Source organism: Podarcis vaucheri (assembly GCF_965113315.1).
Source record: "Podarcis vaucheri genome assembly, chromosome: W".
Classification (NCBI taxonomy): Eukaryota; Metazoa; Chordata; class Lepidosauria; order Squamata; family Lacertidae; genus Podarcis; species Podarcis vaucheri.
In genome coordinates, this window is record NC_138757.1 from 11,536,531 (window position 1) to 11,557,163 (window position 20,633).

The 20,633-nt window shown below is 51.5% G+C and overlaps 1 pseudogene across 2 annotated transcripts in view; it reads left to right on the forward strand.

The window, feature by feature from the left end:
* Positions 1–13,256: 13,256 nt before the first annotated feature.
* Positions 13,257–20,633, forward strand: part of LOC309523324 (large ribosomal subunit protein mL41 pseudogene) — a 280,354-nt pseudogene continuing 272,977 nt past the window's right edge. The window contains exon 1 of one of the 2 annotated variants that reach the window (XR_014224653.1): positions 13,257–13,723. The product of XR_014224653.1 is annotated as a large ribosomal subunit protein mL41 pseudogene (transcript). The remainder of the gene's footprint in view (positions 13,724–20,633) is intronic. The other variant, XR_014224654.1, reaches the window with a different exon arrangement.

Genomic DNA, 20,633 nt, shown 5'->3' on the forward strand with positions numbered 1-20,633 from the left:
ACATGAGCCAGCAGTGTGACGTGGCAGCTAAAAAAGCCAATGCAATTCTGGGCTGCATCAATAGGAGTATAGCATCTAGATCAAGGGAAGTAATAGCGCCACTGTATTCTGCTCTGGTCAGACCACACCTGGAGTACTGTGTCCAGTTCTGGGCACCACAATTCAAGAAGGACACTGACAAACTGGAACGTATCCAGAGGAGGGCAACCAAAATGGTCAAAGGCCTGGAAACGATGCCTTATGAGGAGCGGCTAAGGGAGCTGGGCATGTTTAGCCTGGAGAAGAGGAGGTTAAGGGGTGATATGATAGCCATGTTCAAATATATAAAAGGATGTCACATAGAGGAGGGAGAAAGGTTGTTTTCTGCTGCTCCGGAGAAGCGGACACGGAGCAATGGATCCAAACTACAAGAAAGAAGATTCCACCTAAACATTAGGAAGAACTTCCTGACAGTAAGAGCTGTTCGACAGTGGAATTTGCTGCCAAGGAGTGTGGTGGAGTCTCCTACTTTGGAGGTCTTTAAGCAGAGGCTTGACAACCATATGTCAGGAGTGCTCTGATGGTGTTTCCTGCTTGGCAGGGGGTTGGACTCGATGGCCCTTGTGGTCTCTTCCAACTCTATGATTCTATGATTCTATGTCACTTATTAAAAACTTCCCTGAACAGGGCTGCCTTCAGATGTCTTCTGAATGTCAGGTAGTTGTTTATGTTGAATTCTGCCTGGGTCAGAGGAATGTGCCACAGCGTAGGCACCGGCAGATATTCCTGTCGACCTCCCCGCGTCTCCACTCTGCTGATAAGCAGGCGAGGTCCCGGCGATTCATCTCAGATGTGTGAGAGGAACTCACCCTTCTTCCTCTCTCCCCTTTGGTGTCCCCCAGGGAGGGGAAAGAAGCAGACAGAAAACTATTTACATCTTTTATTTCTGTCTCTCATATCAGTACAGAGAAACACGTCTGCACTCGACAACAGCAAGAAGAAACTCCACCCATGTACTTCCAGTACGGGTCATATGACACACACACTGAGCTAACATCCGGTGCTCAGTACAGAATGGACTGCCCCTTTGTTTCCATGGCAACAGTCACAAACATCCTGTCTGGCTTTCCAGCCACAAGCAGCTGACTGAGCTGCTGGAGCCTTTGCTTGCTGCAGCATTGGTGCTTTATGGTAACATACTCCCCCTAGTATGTTGGGACGCGGGTGGCGCTGTGGGCTAAAGCCTCAGCGCCTAGGGCTTGCTGATCGAAAGGTCGGCGGTTCGAATCCCCGCGGCGGGGTGCGCTCCCGCTGCTCGGTCCCAGCGCCTGCCCACCTAGCAGTTCGAAAGCACCCCCCGGGGCAAGTAGATAAATAGGTACCGCTTACCAGCGGGAAGGTAAACGGCGTTCCGTGTGCTGCGCTGGCTCGCCAGAGCAGCGTTGTCACGCTGGCCACGTGACCCGGAAGTGTCTCCGGACAGCGCTGGCCCCCGGCCAATAGATGTGAGATGGGTGCACAAACCCCAGAGTCTGGCAAGACTGGCCCGTTCGGGCAGGGGTACCTTTACCTTTACCTTTTACTCCCCCTAAAGTATCAATGTGTGCTGCGAGCAAAGCGTCATCCAGAGAAGAAAACAAACAGTTGTTATACTTATAACATTCCCCTGTTGTTTCAGTTCCACCCTTGGAACTACCCGCCACTGGTTTTACCAATGTACCTCTCTGGTTGTGTGACTTCACATTTCCTTGGTTAACAACTCTCTGTTGTGCCTTTGTCTCTGACTCAGACACAGCTTCAATTTGTCCTTGGTCGTTTACAACAGCAACATATGCAAGGTTAGCAAACTCCTCTGAATACCTCTTGGGTGGTACACCCTTCGTTGCTCTCTCAGACCTACGTAAGAGCTGCTGCTCTTCTCTGCTTTCTGGTTCAGCCTCTGAACTCTCTGGAGAACCAGTATTAAGCTTAATTAGTGGTTTATCTTCCTCTTCTGAGGGTCTAGTCATTATTTGAGATTTCCTCTCAATGACTGTGACAACTGAGCTGTCTGAGCTTTCGCTGTCATCATCATCAGTACCACTGAACTCAATAAGATCAAACTCATCATCATCATCATCAGAATCATCTGTGGAAAAAGTGGGAACAATTACTCTCTCCTGTTCAGGAGCACTCTCTAGAAACTTTGTGAGAATCACCTGACCAGATTCAGACAAAATTACTCTGTAGAGACCTTTTTCATAACCTACAAAGATGCCTTTGGCATTCTTTACCCCACTTGGAGCTTCTGTTCTCACATGAGACCCGAAAACCTTGAAATAGGCAACAGAAGGTTTTCTATTAAACAGCTTCTCAAAAGGAGAACATCCCAACTCTGTTGAGACTTTTCTCAACCACACATGAAGATAGGACGCTAGAGATTCGGCCCAATAATCATGTGGCAAATGTGAACTCAGCAATTGTGCATGCATTCCCTTTTGCAATTCTTTGTTCACTCTAACACAGACACATTTCTTCCATGCTTCTTCGGAAGTAGCAAGTTTGTGTCTTATCCCTTTCTCATCCAGGAACCTCTGGAAATCCTGTAAAAGAAAAACTGGCTTGTCATCTGTGAAAAGACAATCAATGGTAGCATCATGCATACTTTTAACCAGTGTGGTGTAGTGGTTAAGAGCAGTAGTCACGTAATCTGGGAGACCGGGTTCGTGTCTCCGCTCCTCCACATGCAGCTGCTGGGTGACCTTGGGCCAGTCACACTTCTGTGAAGTCTCTCAGCCTCACTCACCTCACAGAGTGTTTGTTGTGGGGGAGGAAGGGAAAGGAGAATGTTAGCCGCTTTGAGACTCCTGAAGGGGAGTGAAAGGCGGGATATCAAATCCAAACTCTTCTTCTTCTTCTTCTTCTTCTTCTAAAGTTTCCTGCGGTTTCTTCATCAAGTAAACCCAAGAATAATTTGTGTAACAATCAACACACACAAGGTAATATTTTGCACCGCCTCTAGATGGTTCTAGAGGACCAATCACATCAGCATACACCCGCTGAAAAGCTCTGTGGACCTTCTTGGCCACCTTCTTGGTGTTCACACTGGTCACACCTGTAAGAGAAAATTCGTTAGAATCAGAAGTATTACATTTCATGTAATCACTTTGATCAAAAGTCAACAAATACAGTCCATCTTTCTCTTTGGCAGTAAGAAACAGTTCTCCATCTTTGTAGATCTTGCATCTTTTAGCATCATAGTACAGTTTTAGTCCCTTCTTTGCAATCTGCGAAGCACTCAGCAGACTAAATTTCAGTTCTGGAACCAGGTAAACATCGCTTATAGTCAAGTTCAGACTCTCAAGATACACAGTTCCAATTCCGGTCGCTTCCAGTTCTTGACCGTTGGCTTGTTTCACAGTGAAGCTTTGCTTCTTCAACGTCGAAAACAGTCCTCTGTGTGGGCAGAGATGCTTCGTGGCGCCCGTATCGATTATGAATGCGTTCCCAACATCTGGCGTGGTTCCTTTCGCCATCATAGCCTTTGCAGGTTTCATCTGGCAGTTGGTACGGCTTTTGCTTGACGCCTCAGGCTTCGTAGAGCTGTTCTTGGCTCCTTTTGACTGTCGCGGCTTTTTACAGTTTCACTGTAGATGCCCAGTCTGTCCACAATTATAGCATCGGACGACACTCAATGCTATGGCATGCTCTCCAGTAGCATCAGCAGTGGGAAGATTTGAACTCTGTTCTTGCCTCCCTCTGTCTTTCACTTCCAGTGCAGCAAGTCTGTCGTGTTCGTTCAGGACGACGGCACACACTCTTTCCGCGGTTAGCTGCTGAGCAGGTAGCGAACCAAGCTGACTGGCAACAACCTTGTAAGTCCGGTTCAGGCTGTTTATCATCATGAAGCAAAACACTTCCTCCTGTAGACGGAAATTGCGTTCCACCATCTGTTGACGCAGGAACTTCATCTCTGTCAGGTGCGCTTGAACATCTCCATCAGGCGCTAATCTCAGATTGGTTAACTTCTCAAAATACAGCAACGCTGAAGAACCAGCATCTCTCTGATGCGTTGTACGCAGCGTGTTCCAAACCTCTTGCGCAAATTCCAAATGCTGTATATGCACAAGCTGCTCATCTGAGACACACAGAATTATAGCAGTCCTAGCCTTCACATTCTGTGACTCCCAAGCACGCGTTGGTGCTGCTGGGATGGGATTCTCAATCACCCCAAACAGTCTCTGATTCTGCAGCATAGCCTTCATCTTTACAGACCAAGATGAATAATTGTCATTGGTCAGGAGGGGTGGAGAAGGCAAGCCTCCCCCCTTCTTGGCATCCATTTTGACTCCTTGCATCGACTCTAAAACACAAGCCTCTAAAATCCAATAGCTGGCTTGTTTACACTCTTGACACCTGGCAACTCTGACACTGGCTGCGTTGGAAAGTCCCTTCCAGCAGTTCGTGAGGACCTAGTCATAACAAACTTTGTTTTCGCCTCTCTGAAGCACAGACTGACTGTCCAGCCCTCTCGAGTAACTTTCCATTTCTCCTCTCTGAGGCACAGCCTTCTGAAGGACGTTGCTTAGCAGCAGCACATTCCTTTCCTCGGACAGGAAACCACAAAAATGCCTGGTATGCAGGCCTCTTCTAAGTTGGAGCTGCTTTCCCACACACGCTCTCCGTGAAGCAGAGAATGAATCATTCTGCATTCACGCTTTTAAGCCCTTAAAAGTCTCATACCTTGAGCATCGGCTTGGCTGTCAGCTTCTTCTGGTCAGCTACTGGCTGCAGAGAATCAGCCTCTCAAATCAGGCTTCCATGGAGCAGAGGAGGACAATTCACCAGCCTCTCATTCAGATGTCCGATGGACAGCAACCATCCTCTGCTACCACTGTTGAATTCTGCCTGGGTCAGAGGAATGTGCCACAGCGTAGGCACCGGCAGATATTCCTGTCGACCTCCCCGCGTCTCCACTCTGCTGATAAGCAGGCGAGGTCCCGGCGATTCATCTCAGATGTGTGAGAGGAACTCACCCTTCTTCCTCTCTCCCCTTTGGTGTCCCCCAGGGAGGGGAAAGAAGCAGACAGAAAACTATTTACATCTTTTATTTCTGTCTCTCATATCAGTACAGAGAAACACGTCTGCACTCGACAACAGCAAGAAGAAACTCCACCCATGTACTTCCAGTACGGGTCATATGACACACACACTGAGCTAACATCCGGTGCTCAGTACAGAATGGACTGCCCCTTTGTTTCCATGGCAACAGTCACAAACATCCTGTCTGGCTTTCCAGCCACAAGCAGCTGACTGAGCTGCTGGAGCCTTTGCTTGCTGCAGCATTGGTGCTTTATGGTAACAGTTTATCGCTTTGACATCTGATGGGAGGGCGTTCCACAGGGAGGGCGCCACTACCGAGAAGGCCCTCTGCCTGGTTCCCTGTAACATGGCCTCTCGCAGTGAGGGAACCGCCAGAAGGCCCTCAGAGCTGGACCTCAGTGTCCGGGCAGAACGATGGGGGAGGAGACGCTCCTTCAGCTATACTGGACCGAGGCCGTTTAGGGCTTTAAAGGTCAGCACCAACACTTTGAATTGTGCTCGGAAACGTACTGGGAGCCAATGTAGGTCTTTCAAGACCGGTGTTATATGGTCTCGGCGGCCGCTCCCAGTCACCAGTCTAGCTGCCGCATTCTGGATTAGTTGTAGTTACTGGGTCACCTTCAAAGGTAGCCCCACGTAGAGTGCATTGCAGTAGTCCAAGCGGGAGATAACCAGAGCATGCACCACTCTGGCGTGACAGTCTGCAGGCAGATAGGGTCTCAGCCTACGTACCAGATGGAGCTGGTAAACAACTGCCCTGGATACAGATTTGACCTGTGCCTCCATGGACAGCTGTGAGTCCAAAATGACTCCCAGGCTGTGCATCTGGTCCTTCAGGGGCACAGTTACCCCATTCAGGACCAGGGAATCCTCCACACCTGCCCGCCTCCTGTCCCCCAAAAACAGTACTTCTGTCTTGTCAGGATTCAACATCAATCTGTTAGCCACCATCCATCCTCCAACCGCCTCCAGACACTCACACAGGACCTTCACCACCTTCACTGGTTCTGATTTAAAAGAGAGGTAGAGCTGGGTATCATCCGCATACTGATAAACACCCAGCCCAAACCTCCTGATGATCTCTCCCAGTAGCTGCATGTAAATGTTGAAAAGCATGGGGGAGAGGACAGAACCCTGAGGCACCCCACAAGTGAGAGCCCAGGGGTCTGAGCACTCATCCCCCACCACCACTTTCTGAACACGGCCCAGGAGGAAGGAGCGGAACCACTGTATGACAGTGCCCCCAGCTCCCAGCCCCTCAAGACGGTCCAGAAGGATGTTATGGTCGATGGTATCAAACGCCGCTGAGAGATCCAGCAGAACTAGGAAACAGCTCTCACTTTGTCCCTAGCCCGCCGGAGATCATCAACCAGTGCGACTGAAATATACTCAGAGTCGCAAAGTGATTTCATGCTCTTTATTCAGCTCAAAGTGGTGAGGAGGAATGAATGAAAGTCCCCTCAAAGTATCTGCTTTATATACATTATTTACACAATGGGCTGCACATGATTGGTTAATTCTGGAATTCTACTGTAAGCCAATCAGGTTGTGGATTCACTTATATCTGGAGCATGATTGGGTGGTTCCTGCCAACCAATCATACTGCTGCATTGTTCTTGGACCAATCAGACTGCTGCATTCTGAATCCTATTGTTCTAGGACCAATCAGACTGCTGCAATTTGGATCCTATTGTTCTAGGACCAATCAGACTGCTGCAGTTTGGATCCTATTCAACTCAGTACATAACACCCCTCCCCTCTAAGTTCCAGTCCTGCCCGGGAGGTCGCATTCATAGTCCTCGAGGTACGCCGGCAGCCTACGTGTGCGTTGCGGCCTGTGGTGTTCCCTGGTCTGGGGTTCAGGTTCTGGCTCGTGTTCCAAGGATGCTGGCTGTGATGGGCCTGTTTGGTCTGGCGCAACCGGCTCGCTCAGTCGTGGTTCTGGTTCCGGTGTCCTTTCGGCCTCTGTATTTACTGATTCTGCCTCTCCTGCTGGCCCCTCCTGGTCTATGGGCCTCACTGCCCCTCTGTTCCCTTGGGACTCCTCTGACCTTTCCTCCTCCTGCTTTTCTCCTGGGAATCGTCGCCGTATCTGGTCGCAGTGGCGGCGCCAGCATTGCCCCCCATCTGTTAGCACCTCGTATGACACGGGGCCAGTGACCCTGGTGACTGGCGGTTACCCATGCTGGGCCTGCCCCAAAATTCTTTGCGTACACTGGGTCCTGGGCCTCGAAGGTCCGGGGGTTCCTGCCTTCCCCCACCACTACCTCATCCTGAGCTCTATCGGGGTGAAGGCGGTCCAATCTGATTGCAAGGCGCCGACCCATTAGTAGTTCAGCAGGGCTCCGGCCAGTCGTTGAGCTGGGGGTGCTGTGCTGTGCTAGAAGGAATGTGGCAAGGCGGTACTCCCAATCCCCTTGCGTCATGCAGCGAAGGGTGTCCTTGGTGGTCCGCACTGTTGGGAAACTGCCAGGGAGATATAGTCCATCATAGCCCCAAGCCGGCTGCCGGACGTCCATCAATCTCCCGTAGACAGGCAGATCCAGCAGTTAGCGACACGAAGCCACATTCCAGGGCTCGTGCACACTCCTCTTTATCAGCAGAAACACAGGCAGAAAGCTTGCACCGCAGAAGAGCATATTTTACAGACTTTATTTAGCGTTGAACAGAACAAAGAAAAACATGACCGTTCTGAGTCAGTGTCTTCGACCGACTGACAAAATCGAAAGGAACAGCAGAACATAAACATCCTGTGAACAGGACATGCGCAGACTCTGTGACTCACAAAGCCTGCTCCCTTTTAAGGTGGAATGGAAATATCCCAACACGCACCATGCGTTCTGCTTGGCCATTGGTGGCAGGGTGGAATGGCGCCGAACGGATGTGGCGGATGGCGTTCTGCGCTGTGAAGGTTTGGAATTCTCCTGACGTAAATGCAGTCCCGTTGTCTGAGACGAGAGTGTCAGGGAGCCCATGGGTTGCAAACAGCCTGCGTAGTACCCGGATGGCTGCGGACGTGGAAGTGGATGGTACCAGTGCGACTTCCAGCCATTTGGTGTAGGAGTCCACCGCTATGAAGAATGTTTTCCCCTGAAAGGGGCCAGCGAAGTCCACATGCAGGCGTGACCATGGTGCTCGGGCGGACTCCCAGGACTGGACCGGGGCCCTTGGGGGGTCTGGGCGGGATTCTTGGCAGGCCTGGCAGTGTTTGACCCAGGCCTCTATCTCTCCGTCGATCCCTGGCCACCACACATAACTCCTGGCAAGGGCCTTCATTCTTACTACCCCTGGGTGTGTCTCGTGTAGGGCTGTGAGGACCCTTTTGCGGAGGGGCTGGGGAACAACGACCCTGCTTCCCCATAACAGGCACCCCTTGTGGACCGACAGTTCATGTTTGCGGGTTATGTAGCCAGTGAATTCTGGCCCAGGGCTGCTGCTGGGCCATTTCCTCCATACCCAGTCCAGGACCCGGGAGATGACCCTATCTTTCTTGGAATGGTGTGCAACTTCTTGTGCCTGAATGGGGCGGTCGTGAAGTAGCTCCAGGCTCATAACCTCTTGTGCAGGTGCTGGGTCGGGGCCTGTTTCCGGTAGTGGTAGCCTGCTGAGGGCGTCCGCATGGCCCATTGCCTTCCCCGGGCGGTGAATCAGTGCATACTGGTAGCTGGCAAGGAAAATTGACCACCTGGGGACGCGAGGAGACAGCACTTGGGGGGTCTGCTTTTCGGGGGCAAACAAGCCAAGCAACGGCTTGTGGTCAGTCACCACGGTGAAGGGCCGCCCGTACAAGAAATCATGGATTTTTTTTACTCCCTTCACGATTGCCAGACCCTCCTTGTCTATTTGCGAGTAGTTCCGCTCAGTTGCGTCTTGTGTCTGGGAAAAGTATGCAACCGGTACCTCTCTTCCATCCGGGAGTTGGTGTCCCAGGAGAGCGCCAATGCCATAGGGCGAGGCGTCGCATGCTAGCACCACCGGCAGCCTCTCGTCGAAGTGTGCCAAGACCGAGTTTGAGACAAGCAAGTTCTTGACTGCCTGGAATGCAGCCTCCTGGCGCTGGCCCCACACCCAAGGGGCCCGCTTGTCCAGGAGTCTGTGTAGGGGCTCTGCTACCGCCGCCTTGTGGGGAAGGAAGGAGTGGTAAAAGTTCAATAGTCCCAAGAAGGCCTGAAGTTCAGTCTTGCTCTTGGGTGCTGGGGCATCACAGATGGCCCGTACCTTGTCCCCAGTCGGGTGGACGCCTTCTGCGTCCACCATAAATCCCAGAAAGTCCACCTGAGGCACTCCTAGTAGACATTTTTCCCGCTTCACCTTGAGACCCGCCCTCTGGAAATGGTGCAGAACGGTGCGGAGGCGGTCCTCAAACTCCTCTGTTGTGGGCCCGGCAATCAACACATCATCGAAGAAGGGGGTGACACCAGGAATCCCTTTAAGGAGAGAGTCCATTAGATTCTGGAATATGCCTGGTGCCACACTGACCCCGAATTGCAGCCGCTTTACCCTGAACGCTCCTCTGTGCGTCACAATCCCCTGTGCCTCTGCTGTGGCCTCATCTACTGGCAGCTGTTGATATGCTTGGGCCAAGTCCAGCTTGCCAAAAATTTTCGACCCAGCCAGGGTGGCAAGGACATGGCTGACCACTGGCACTGGGTATGCGTGGGCCGTGAGGGCCTTGTTTATGGTACATTTGTAGTCTGCGCAGATGCGGACCGAACCATTGGGCTTGACGGGTGTGACGATTGGGGTTTCCCAGGGGGCATTAGGCACCGGCTCCAGCACTCCTTGCTCCACGAGCCGGTCCAATTCCTCGTTTATACGGGGTTTCAGGGCGAACGGGACCCGGCGGGCCTTGAGCCTGACCGGTCGTACTGCGGGGTCAAGCTGTAGAGCAATGGGGGGGGGCGTATACTGTCTCAATTTCCCATCGAAACCCCCTGGAAATTCCTTGCAGATGGCGTCCACGTCCACTTGTAAGGTTGTGTGGTTCACCCCGGTGATGGCTAGCCCCAGTGGTCCAAACCATGCCAATCCCAGTAAGCTAATGTAGGGGCCCTTGACCACGAGCAAGTCCAGTTGCCGCATCCGCCCTCGGTATTGCACCCTGAAGGTACCCACCCCCATTGTGGGGACCTTACGTTTCTGGAAGTCCCGGAGGGTGAATGGGGCCGGCCTAAGTTTGGGACCCCCACTAGGACACAGTTTCCTTAAGGTCCTTGCCGAGATTATGTATAGAGTTGAACCCGTGTCAAGCTCCATGCGGCATGGGGCCCCCTCTATCTGTACCTCTACATAAATTTTCTCTACGTTGGGGTGGGGCAACTGGTATACCTGGAAGTCCGTGAGCTCCCTAGAGTTGCCTTGGTGCGTTTGGGCCCCGGGACCTGGGGCTCTTGGATTGGTCATCTGATGCCTGGCGTCGGGTGGGCCGAGCTCGACACGCCCGGGCGATGTGTCCCAATTTTCTGCACTGCCTATACTCTGCGTTGCGGAAACAGCAGGTCCTCCTCTCGTGACTTTCCCCGCAGCTTGCGCAGTACCCTCCTTCTCGTCGAGGCAGCTGTGGTATGTGGGCTGCTTGAGTGCGCTGCTGTACTCAGTGCACCTCCTCCCTGTCAGATCCTGAGTCGTCGGTGAGGTCTTCATGGTGGACCCTCGGTTGGGGTGGCAGGCTCGGCCGTGCCTCTTGCGTCGACCTCTTGGCAGCTTCCGTTGCCAGGGCCTCCTCCAGAGCGACCTGGAACGTTAGGTCCTTCTTGGCGTAGAGGCGTCGTTGCAGCTTCTCATCCTTCAGGCCACCGACGAGGCGGTCACGAAACATGTTCTCCAGCTCTGAGAAGTTGCAGAACCGGGCAGCTTGGCGGAGAGAGGTCACAAACCCAGTTATGGTTTCCCCAGGGGCTTGCCGCTTTTCGTAGAAGGCATTTCGACGAGCCACCACTGAGGGCTGCGGCGAAAAGTGCCCCTTCAGCTGTTCCATTATTGTTTTGTATGGAACAGTAGCGACGTCTTCAGGTGCAAGGAGAGCCCGGGCGATTTCAAATGTCTCCTCTCCGCAGATGCTGAAGAATATCGCCCTCTTCTTGGCGTCTTCTTCATTAGTGACCCCTTTGGCTTCTAGAAGGAAGGTGAAATGGGAGGCGTACGCTTCCCAGTCTCCAGATGCTGGGTTGAACGGCGAGAAGCTGCTGTCGGTTGCCATTCTGAGTTCCTTGTGTCCCGGAGCTGAAGCCTGGATACACGGTGCGAGGCAGTGGTGCGGCAGGTGGCGGTGCTGCGGTGCTGTGTGTGGCAGTCAGCTCAGCGGGATCCCATCTTCGTCGCCAGTGAAATATACTCAGAGTCGCAAAGTGATTTCATGCTCTTTATCCAGCTCATAGTGGCGAGGAGGAATGAATGAAAGTCCCCTCAAAGTATCTGCTTTATATACATTATTTACACAATGGGCTACACATGATTGGTTAATTCTGGAATTCTACTGTAAGCCAATCAGGTTGTGGATTCACTTATATCTGGAGCATGATTGGGTGGTTCCTGCCAACCAATCATACTGCTGCATTGTTCTTGGACCAATCAGACTGCTGCATTCTGAATCCTATTGCTCTAGGACCAATCAGACTGCTGCAATTTGGATCCTATTGTTCTAGGACCAATCAGACTGCTGCAGTTTGGATCCTATTCAACTCAGTACATAACAGCGACCAAGGCAGTTTCAGTCCCATGATGAGCCCTGAATCCCAACTGGAAGGGATCCAAATGGTCCGCTTCTTCCAGGCGTGCCTGGAGTTGTTCAGGAACCACTCGCTCAGTCACCTTGCCCAAGAATGGAAGATTTGAGACTGGGCGATAATTGGCCATCGTGACCGCATCTAAAGATGTTTTTTTAAGAAGCGGTTTAATAACCGTCTCTTTCAGCGGGTCTGGGAAGGCTCCCTCACGGAGGGAAGCGTTCACCACCCCACGAAGCCCATCGCCCAGTCCTTCCCGGCTAGCTTTTATAAGCCAGGATGGGCAAGGATCCAGGAGGCAGATGGTTGGCTTCACTCGTCCAAGCAGCCTGTCCACATCCTCGGAGGTAACTTCCGTTTGGTGGTTTTAACGTCATTTCCGTCTAGAAGGTTTCATACTACAGTTACTGTATTTTTCGCCCTATAGGATGCACTTTTTCCCCTCCAAAAATGAAGGGGAAATGTGTGTGCGTCCTATGGGGTGAATGCAGGCTTTCACTGAAGCCTGGAGAGCGAGAGGGGTCGGTGCGCACCGACCCCTCTCGCTCTCCAGGCTTCAGGAAGCTATCCGCAAACCTTGCAAGCCCGGCGGGAGGTCCCGCGGGCTCACAAGGCTTGCGGGCAGCAGCCTGCAGCCCACAATCTCAGGGGATAGTGGGGAGGCGGAGCACCGCCACCCCGCTATTCCCCGACCTGATCTGAAGGCTGGCGGGGGGGGGGGAGAAGCAAGCTTGCTTCTCCCCATCGCTAGCCCCATAAGCTCGGGGAACAGCGGGGCAAGCCGCTTCCCCACTGATGCTAGAGAGGCTGTCCCTGAAGGCAGAAGAGGGAGACGGAGCGCTCTGTCTCCCTCTTCTAGCTTGGGGATGGCTGCGCAAAGCCTCTGCAGGGAAGCGGAGTGCGCTGCCCCACAGAGGCTAGGGAGGCTGTCCCTGAAGGCAGAAGAGGGAGACGGAGCGCTCCGTCTCCCTCTTCTAGCTTGGGGATGGCTGCGCAAACCTGGGGGGGAAATAAAAAATTTCCCCTTGATTTCCCCCCAAAAAAACTAGGTGCGTCCTATGGGCCGGTGCGTCCTATAGGGCGAAAAATACGGTACCTTTCCCAAGCTTGTGCACTCTCTGACTTTTTTTGGACTACATTTCCCATCAGCCCAAGTAGAGTAGTCACATTGGCCAATCAAAATGGCGATCATCCTTAAGGTTATAATCCTTGCGTGTCCCCTCCCTCCTAGAAACCTCCAGACCGAGACCCTTTTAAGTAAATTTTGACTCTGATTGGTCCCGAGCCTCCCCTCCAATAATCTGCCAGAGAATTGGACCTCCCCTCCAATCCTCTAATTGGTGAAATGAAAATATGGAAGACAGCGATTATTAGCCAATGAGAACAAGCGGCATTGTGTGCCTGAGAGAAGGGGGAGTAGTGCTGTGAGGTAAAGTAGGCCAGAGATGAACAAGGCTCAGGTCCTTTCATTTCTCCTTAGCAAGCACACGCCTATCTATTCATGGGGCTGTTAAGCGAAGTGACGCGGGGCCTGGTGCGTGGCACAGGCCACCTGGCCGCCTGGATGAGCAAGCGGGGCCTGCACAGTTTCTACAAGAGCTGCGGTGCACACCCCTTGGGCTACCTAACGTGCAGCCAGAAGTTTAAGCTGGTGCCGGAGAAGGTGCCATGCCTGGTGGTGCCGGGCCTGAGCGGCTTCAAGCTGAGGCCTTACGTTTCCTACCAGGCCCCCGCCGGCAGTGAGCAGCCCCTCACGGCCCGCGCCCACTTCCAACAGATGGTCGCCTCCAAGATTGAGAAGGACGTCAAGGCTTGTACCTTCAGCCTGCAGCAGCTGGAGAAGTACGGCTTCGAGCCGACCCAGGAAGGCAAACTCTTTCAGCTCTTCCCCAAGAACTTTGTGCGCTAGGATGGCCTTGCAAGTGGAAGGAAAGCTGGTGTGACTTCCACACATTTATTAAGCAACAAAAAAATTAAGAAAAGTTTTTAAAAAGCACGAAATATTCACTCTTCGCAAAACATTTCAGCTCTTAAAAGGAGCAAGACGCCAAAGGATTGGAACTAAGTGGAAACTCTGGGGTATCTTCAAAAAGTTCCTGCTTTCTTTTCATTGATGCTTGAGTCATCTCAGAGGGCTGGGTGAGCAAGCAAGGAATGTAGAAAGCCAGAGGAGCACCGCAATTTTGCCAGCTGCTGTGTTGTAAAACTATAAGGGATACATCACACATGTCAGGGAATTGGAGGCAGAGAAGGGGGAGAGAATGGAGACTTACAGAGTTAAGCCTTCGTTACCTAGCAGCTGTACTTCCTTGGACGAGGAGGGTGACAAAGGGCTGTCAGGAAGCAATGAATCAGAGAGGGGGGAGCCACTTCCGGGACCCAGCCACTCTCGTAACAGAGGAAGGAAGGGGGTTGGGTTCAGGAAGTGGATATGCTGGAAGAAATCGAAAGCTGATTCAGTCTCTGCAACTGACTCACCATGGTGCAGGCTGACTCTCAGAGCTCTTTGTAAATAGCAAGAAGAAACCAATAAATCTTGTAAATATGGCTGGATTCCTGGACTCTTATCTCTGCTAGCACTCACCAGTCATCCCTGACAGCTTGCAGAGACTCATATGCCGGGTGCTAGTAGGAGAGAGCAGATAAGAGCAATGGAGAAGCAACTGGCTGATTTACAGCAACGCAACGCCGGTCTGGAGGCTCGGGCAGAGGAACTGCGTGTCAGATTGGAGGAGAGTCGAGCGCATCAAAGAGAAGCGAGAGGGGACCTGCTGGGAAGAAAATTGCCTACGCTGGTGGGTAAATTTAACGGGGATCCTCAGGAATATTTGGGATTTAAAACGGAGATGAAATATGCCCTAGAACTGCAGGGGGCTGATTTTGCTAACGATGCGCAGAAAGTTGCTTTTCTAATTAGCTACTTATCGGGCCCGGCTAGAGATTGGGTCAGGCCACTGATAGCAGCTAATAACAATGCTCTTCAGGACTTGTCAAAGTTCTTTGAGGCAATGGACGTCATGTTTACACATGAGAGTCAAGTTGATATGACTCAGCAGGAGCTCTTGGCTTTGAAGCAAGGCAATTTGACTGTGCGCAGTTACTGGTCCCAGTTCGCAATGCTGGTCCACAAACTGGGGTGGGATTTGAGTTCAGAACCAGCGCAGGCTCTGTTTAAGGCCGGGCTGAATTCTGAAGTGAAAGATGAGCTTGCCAGAGGGCCTCAACCCCAAGATATGGACGCGCTAACCAAGGCTGCTTTAGCAGTGGGTCTCAGACAGGAAGCCCATTTGCTGGAGAGAAGGCAGAGCAGAGGGCGGCGTTTCCATGGAGATCGCATTCTTGAGATGCCGGCAGAGGCTACTGAAGGTCAGAGTCAGCCAGAGCCCATGGAAATTGACTCAGCCCGCGCGCAGGAACATTCAAAGGCCCAACTGCCGAGCAAGAAGGAGGGAAAGGACTGGCAGGCGGCCAAGAAATGTTTTTTATGCCAGAAGCCAGGACTATTTGCCAGAGTGTGTCCAGAGCGTCGTAACTGGCAGGGAATGGTGGGGGCTACGCCACAGGGAGAAGAGGAAGTGCCCCAGGTGCAGGGAAACGGGAGGGCCTGGCTGGTGGTGAACGGGGGCAACAGCCAGGCAGCAGCAGCAGCGAAGAGCCCCGACCAGGGCACTCCAAACCGGGCATAGTGGTGAGGGTGTTGCTGGAGCTCCCAAATGGCCACACAATGGAGGTCCACGCTCTAGTGGACTCAGGAGCCAGTGCCAATTTTCTTCAGCAGGGATTTTGCTGCGCAGCACCAATTGCACCTTCGGCGTTTGGATTTTCCTCTGCAAGTGACCACTATTGATGGAAGGGAACTTTTGGGAGGGGAATTAACCCATCAGACTCCTCCCATGAGGATGCGGATTTCCACGCACTCCAAGACCATCGCTTTCCACGTACCCACGTTGGCTGGTCTGCCCATTATTCTGGGTATGAGTTGGTTGGCCTTACATGATCCGGTGGTTTCCTGGCACCAGCGGTCCCTGACTTTCGGGTTGGCACACTGTTTAGAGAATTGCCTGGGAGTAGGGGAACCTTGAGTCAGGGGGCCAAGATGGCGGCAACGTGCATAGGAAGGAAAGGCGGAATCCCTCCGCAATACCGAGACTTGGAGGAAGTGTTCAATGAGAGGGAGGCCAACACATTACCGCCGCACCGGCCATACGATTGCCAGATTAACCTGGTCCCGGGGGCCAAGCTGCCAGTGGGGAAGCTGTATTCCATGTCTGATCAAGAGATGAGGGAGTTGAAAGACTTTATCGACAAAAACTTTAAAAGGGGATTCATCAGGGAATCCAAAGCTGTGGGTGGCAGCCTGGTGTTCTTTGTGGACAAGAAAGCTACGAGCGAGAAGAGACTTGTAGTGGATTTCAGAATTCTCAACTCCTTGACGTAACCCGTGGCCTTCCCCATGCCGAGAATCGGCGACGTTTTGGCGAGAGTGCGGAAGGGGGAATTTTTTACTAAGCTGGACCTCCGGGGGACGTAGAATCTCATCAGGGTGCGAGAGGGCAACGAGTGGAAAACCACCATGTTTACCCCACTGGGGGTGTTCGAATATCTTGTCATGCCTTTCGGCTTGCAATGTGGAAGCCCGTGCTTCCAGGCTTTCATGCACCACGTGCTGCTGTATCGTAACTGCGTTTGTTTTTTGGATGATATTCTGGTATTTTCTGACAACGAAAGGCAGCACGTGAAGGACGTGCGTGAAGTCCTGAGCAAGCTAAAGGAGCATCGCCTGTGGTTGAAGCTGGAGAAGTGCCAGTTCCACACGAAGGAGGTCGAGTTCCTGGGCTACAGGTAGTCAGATAAGGGTCTGGCGATGGATCCTGAGAAGGTGAAGGCTGTGGTGGAATGGAAAAGCCCAAAGACCAGGAAGGATGTTCAACGATTCCTGGGTTTCAGCAACTTCTACAGGAAGTTGATCAAAAACTTTGCACAGTTGACGGTGCCCATAACGGACTGCCTTAGTGGGAAGAAGAAGTTTATGTGGACTGAAGCGGCGCAAGAGGGATTTGAGAGGCTTAAGAAGATTTTTGCATCCGAGGAGCAGCTACTGCACGTCAACCCCGACCTGCCGCTGCGGGTGGAAACTGATGCGTCTGACCGGGCCATCGGAGCGGTACTGATGCAGCAAGATGGCAAGGGGGATTGGCAGCTGTGTGCCTTTTTCTCCTGGAAGCTGAAGAAGTCGGAGCCAAACTACGGTATTTACGACAAAGAATTGCTTGCTATTGTGGCTGCGTTCAAGCAATGGAGACACTTCTTGATTGGTGCGAGGCACCAGATACAGGTGTGCATGGATCACAAGAACCTGGAGTACTGGCGCACAGCACGTGTGCTGTGCCAAAGGCAGATACGCTGGGCGGAGTTTTTTTGCCAACTTCAACTTTAGGATTCAGTATGTGCCAGGGGAGCAGAACGTGAGGGCAGATGCGCTATCTCGCAAACCAGAGTACCTGGCAGAAGAAGGACCTCCTGTAGCCAGGCTCATGTTTCCCGAGAAAAGGTGGACTTGTGGGAGGGCATTGGTGAAGGACGATGAACTGATGCAATTGATCAGAGACGATGCCTTTGCACGGTGGAAGATGGACGAGCTAAGGAAAAAGGGGGAGCTGAGGGAGGTTTTGAGGGAAAAGGGGGGCTTCTGTTCTATTGGGGGCATTGTATATTCCAGGTGAATCCCTAAGGGCCAGAGTCCTCAAGCAACTTCACGACAGCTCCACGGCAGAACATTTTGGGCAACACAAAACCATGTTGCTGGTTACTAGGGAATTTTGGTGGCCTAAAGTGAGGAAGGACGTGAGGGAATATGTAAGAGGGTGTGACACCTGCCAGAGGGCCAAAGGGGAGAGGGCTGCTCCAGCAGGGTTATTGGAGCCTTTGCCCACACCAGGGAGGCCATGGGAGGTGGTATCGGTAGATTTCATCACTGACCTGCCCAGGTCTAAGGGGAAAGCAGCAGGCATGGTGGTGGTGGATCTCCTAACCAAGATGTGTCATTTTGTGGCATGCTCACATGCAGTGACGGCGGAGGAAACAGCCAAGTGTTCGTAGAGCATGTGTTTAGATTGCATGGGGTCCCTTCTAAGGTGATTTCGGACAGGGGGACCCAATTCACCTCACGGTTTTGGCGCAAGCTCATGAGTTTGCTGCAAGTAGAGGTGAGCTTCACGACAGCGAGGCACCCCAAAACCAATGGGCAGGCGGAGAGAGTGTTATGTCAGTCAGAGACAGAATGACTGGGTGGACAAATTAGCACTGGCAGAATTTGCTTACAATAACGCGGAGAACGTATCCACAGGGATGACTCCTTTCTTTGCCAATCACAGGTGTCACCCTAGGGCTTTCCCGGGAAGGGGGGAGGAGACATGGAGTGTGCCTGCCGCAGAATAGTTTGCGGAGGAAATGGAGGCGATTCACCAACAGCTCCAGTTGAACTTGGAAAGGGCCAAGATGTTAGGATATTTCCGTTCCACCTTAAAAGGGAGCAGGCTTTGTGAGTCACAGAGTCTGCGCATGTCCTGTTCACAGGATGTTTATGTTTTGCTGTTGCTTTCGATTTCTCAGTCGGTCGGAGACACTGACTCAGAACGGTCATGTTTTTCTTTGTTCTGATCAACGCTAAATATTTTTTTTAAAAAAATATTTTTATTGCAAATTGTAAGCAAAGAAAATCACCAGTCACATACAATACCTTCACCAAAAGATAACACACAAAATAAATACACAAAAGAAACATAAATAGAGAAAAACATAAAAATAGAATGCACAATGTCATAACCGTTCATATATCATTTTTTCATAACTATTTGGACTTCCTCACATCTTCCTTTCCTGCGTTCTTCGTAATAAAATTATAGACAGCAATTTATTACCTTTTTTTAATTCTTATTTTCTAATTCTCATATGTTATGCCTCAGACTTTAAGTATTTTTATCAAATGCCTGACTGCTTGGTTTAGGCATAACATTATTTCAATTTTCATCTTAAACATTACATTCCACTTATTCTCGAATATCTTTCAACTAAATTGCTGATGCCATGTTATTTCCTTTTGTGCACTTTCTTAACATTCATACAGCTTATAATGTTTTTGTAAATAGTCTTTAAACTTTTTCCAATCCTCTTCCACTGTCTCTTCTCCCAGGTCTCGGATTCTGCCAGTCATTTCGGCCAACTCCATGTAGTCTTTCAGTTGCGTCTGCCATTCTTCCAGTGTGGGCAAATCTTGTGTCTTCCAATACTTGGCGATGAGTATTCTTGCTGCCATTGTTGCGTACATAAATAAAATTCTATCTTTCTTTAACACCTTCTGGCCAACAATGCCTAAAAGGAAGGCCTCTGGTTTCTTAGGAAAGGTATACTTGAATACCTTTTTTAGCTCATTATAAATCATTTCCCAGAAGGCCTTCACTCTCGGGGAAGTCCACCAGAGGTGAAAGAATGTTCCTTCATGATCAACGCTAAATAAAGTCTGTAAATATGCTCTCCTGCTGTGCAACTTTTGGCTGTGTTTTATCTGCTGATAAAGAGTGTGCACGAGCCCTGGAATGTGGCAAGGAATTTCCAGAAAACTCGTGTCACTAGAAGCTGCGTGACTACAGGGATCAATGGATCGTCCGGCAGCCGGCTTGGGGCCATGATGGACTATATCTCCCTGGCAGTGTCCCAACAACAGGTTTCGGGCCCAGATTCACAGCACTTACAGGGGAGTAAGACTGCGACAGACTGCGTTTGGAAGGTATGTGGGAAAAGCAAAAGTCAGGCGTTTCTGTTTACCGTGGAAAGAGCCTTTGAACTCCGGCAGATTAATGGATCTGGGAGCTGCGCCAAAGGCTTCGTGATTAATGAGCTGCTAAGATAAGAAGTCTTTGAAGGCAAAAAGACTCACGGCTCAAAGGAAAAGCTGGAAATGGAGTTTTTCCAAGCTACTGAGTGCCCAAAGTTAAATGGGCAAAACTATAAAACCTGGGCAAAGGGGTGTGAAAGTTTGCTGCGTCAGTTTGGAGTGTGGCATACTGTGTTTGAGGCCCCTCCGGTTCCTCTGACAGAGAAATGGAAACGCCAGAATTTGAGGGCCATTGACGTAATAGTCCTGTCCGTCTCTCTTGAGGAAATTAAGACGCTTGCTGGCAACACCACTGCACGTAATATGTGGAATGCTTTGAAGATAGCCCACCAGCCAGTCTGGGATAGTTTGACTGCATCGGAGCTCCTGGCTGTTTCCCAGAATGCGAGTGAATGCAGGGATGCTGAGGGCACTGGTTGCAGGCTGCAGGGGGAGCTGATTGACACGTCATCCCAGGCAGCATTCCAGCCTCCAGGGGGAGCCAAGGAGTCGGCAGCTGAGAGCTCTGTTTCTTGTGGGAACCAAGGCCATCGCCTTTGCAGAGGCCGGAAAGGCAAAGGTAAACAGAGGCAGGCGCCTGCAGATGGCCAGAAGCAGAGGGAGGGTGAAGAGCCCACACCAGTGGAAAACAAGGTTTTGTTTGCTGGCACAGCTTCACCAAAGGCTAAAGGCACGTCTGCTGGCCAGGAGCAGGGGGGCAAGCTGCAAAAGCCCATGCCAGTGGAAAACAAGGATATGTTTGCTGGCACAGCCTCACCAAAGGCTAAAGGCACATCTGGTGGCCAGGAGCAGCAGGGGGGCAAGCTGCAAAAGCCCACGCCGGTGGAAAACAAGGGTTTGCTTGCTGTAAAGACTGCTCCAACAGCCAAAGGCAGCTTTGTTGTTGATTCAGGCTGTACGCGCCATATATTGAAGGATCGCCACCTGTTTATCTCCTTCACACCTCAAGAAGG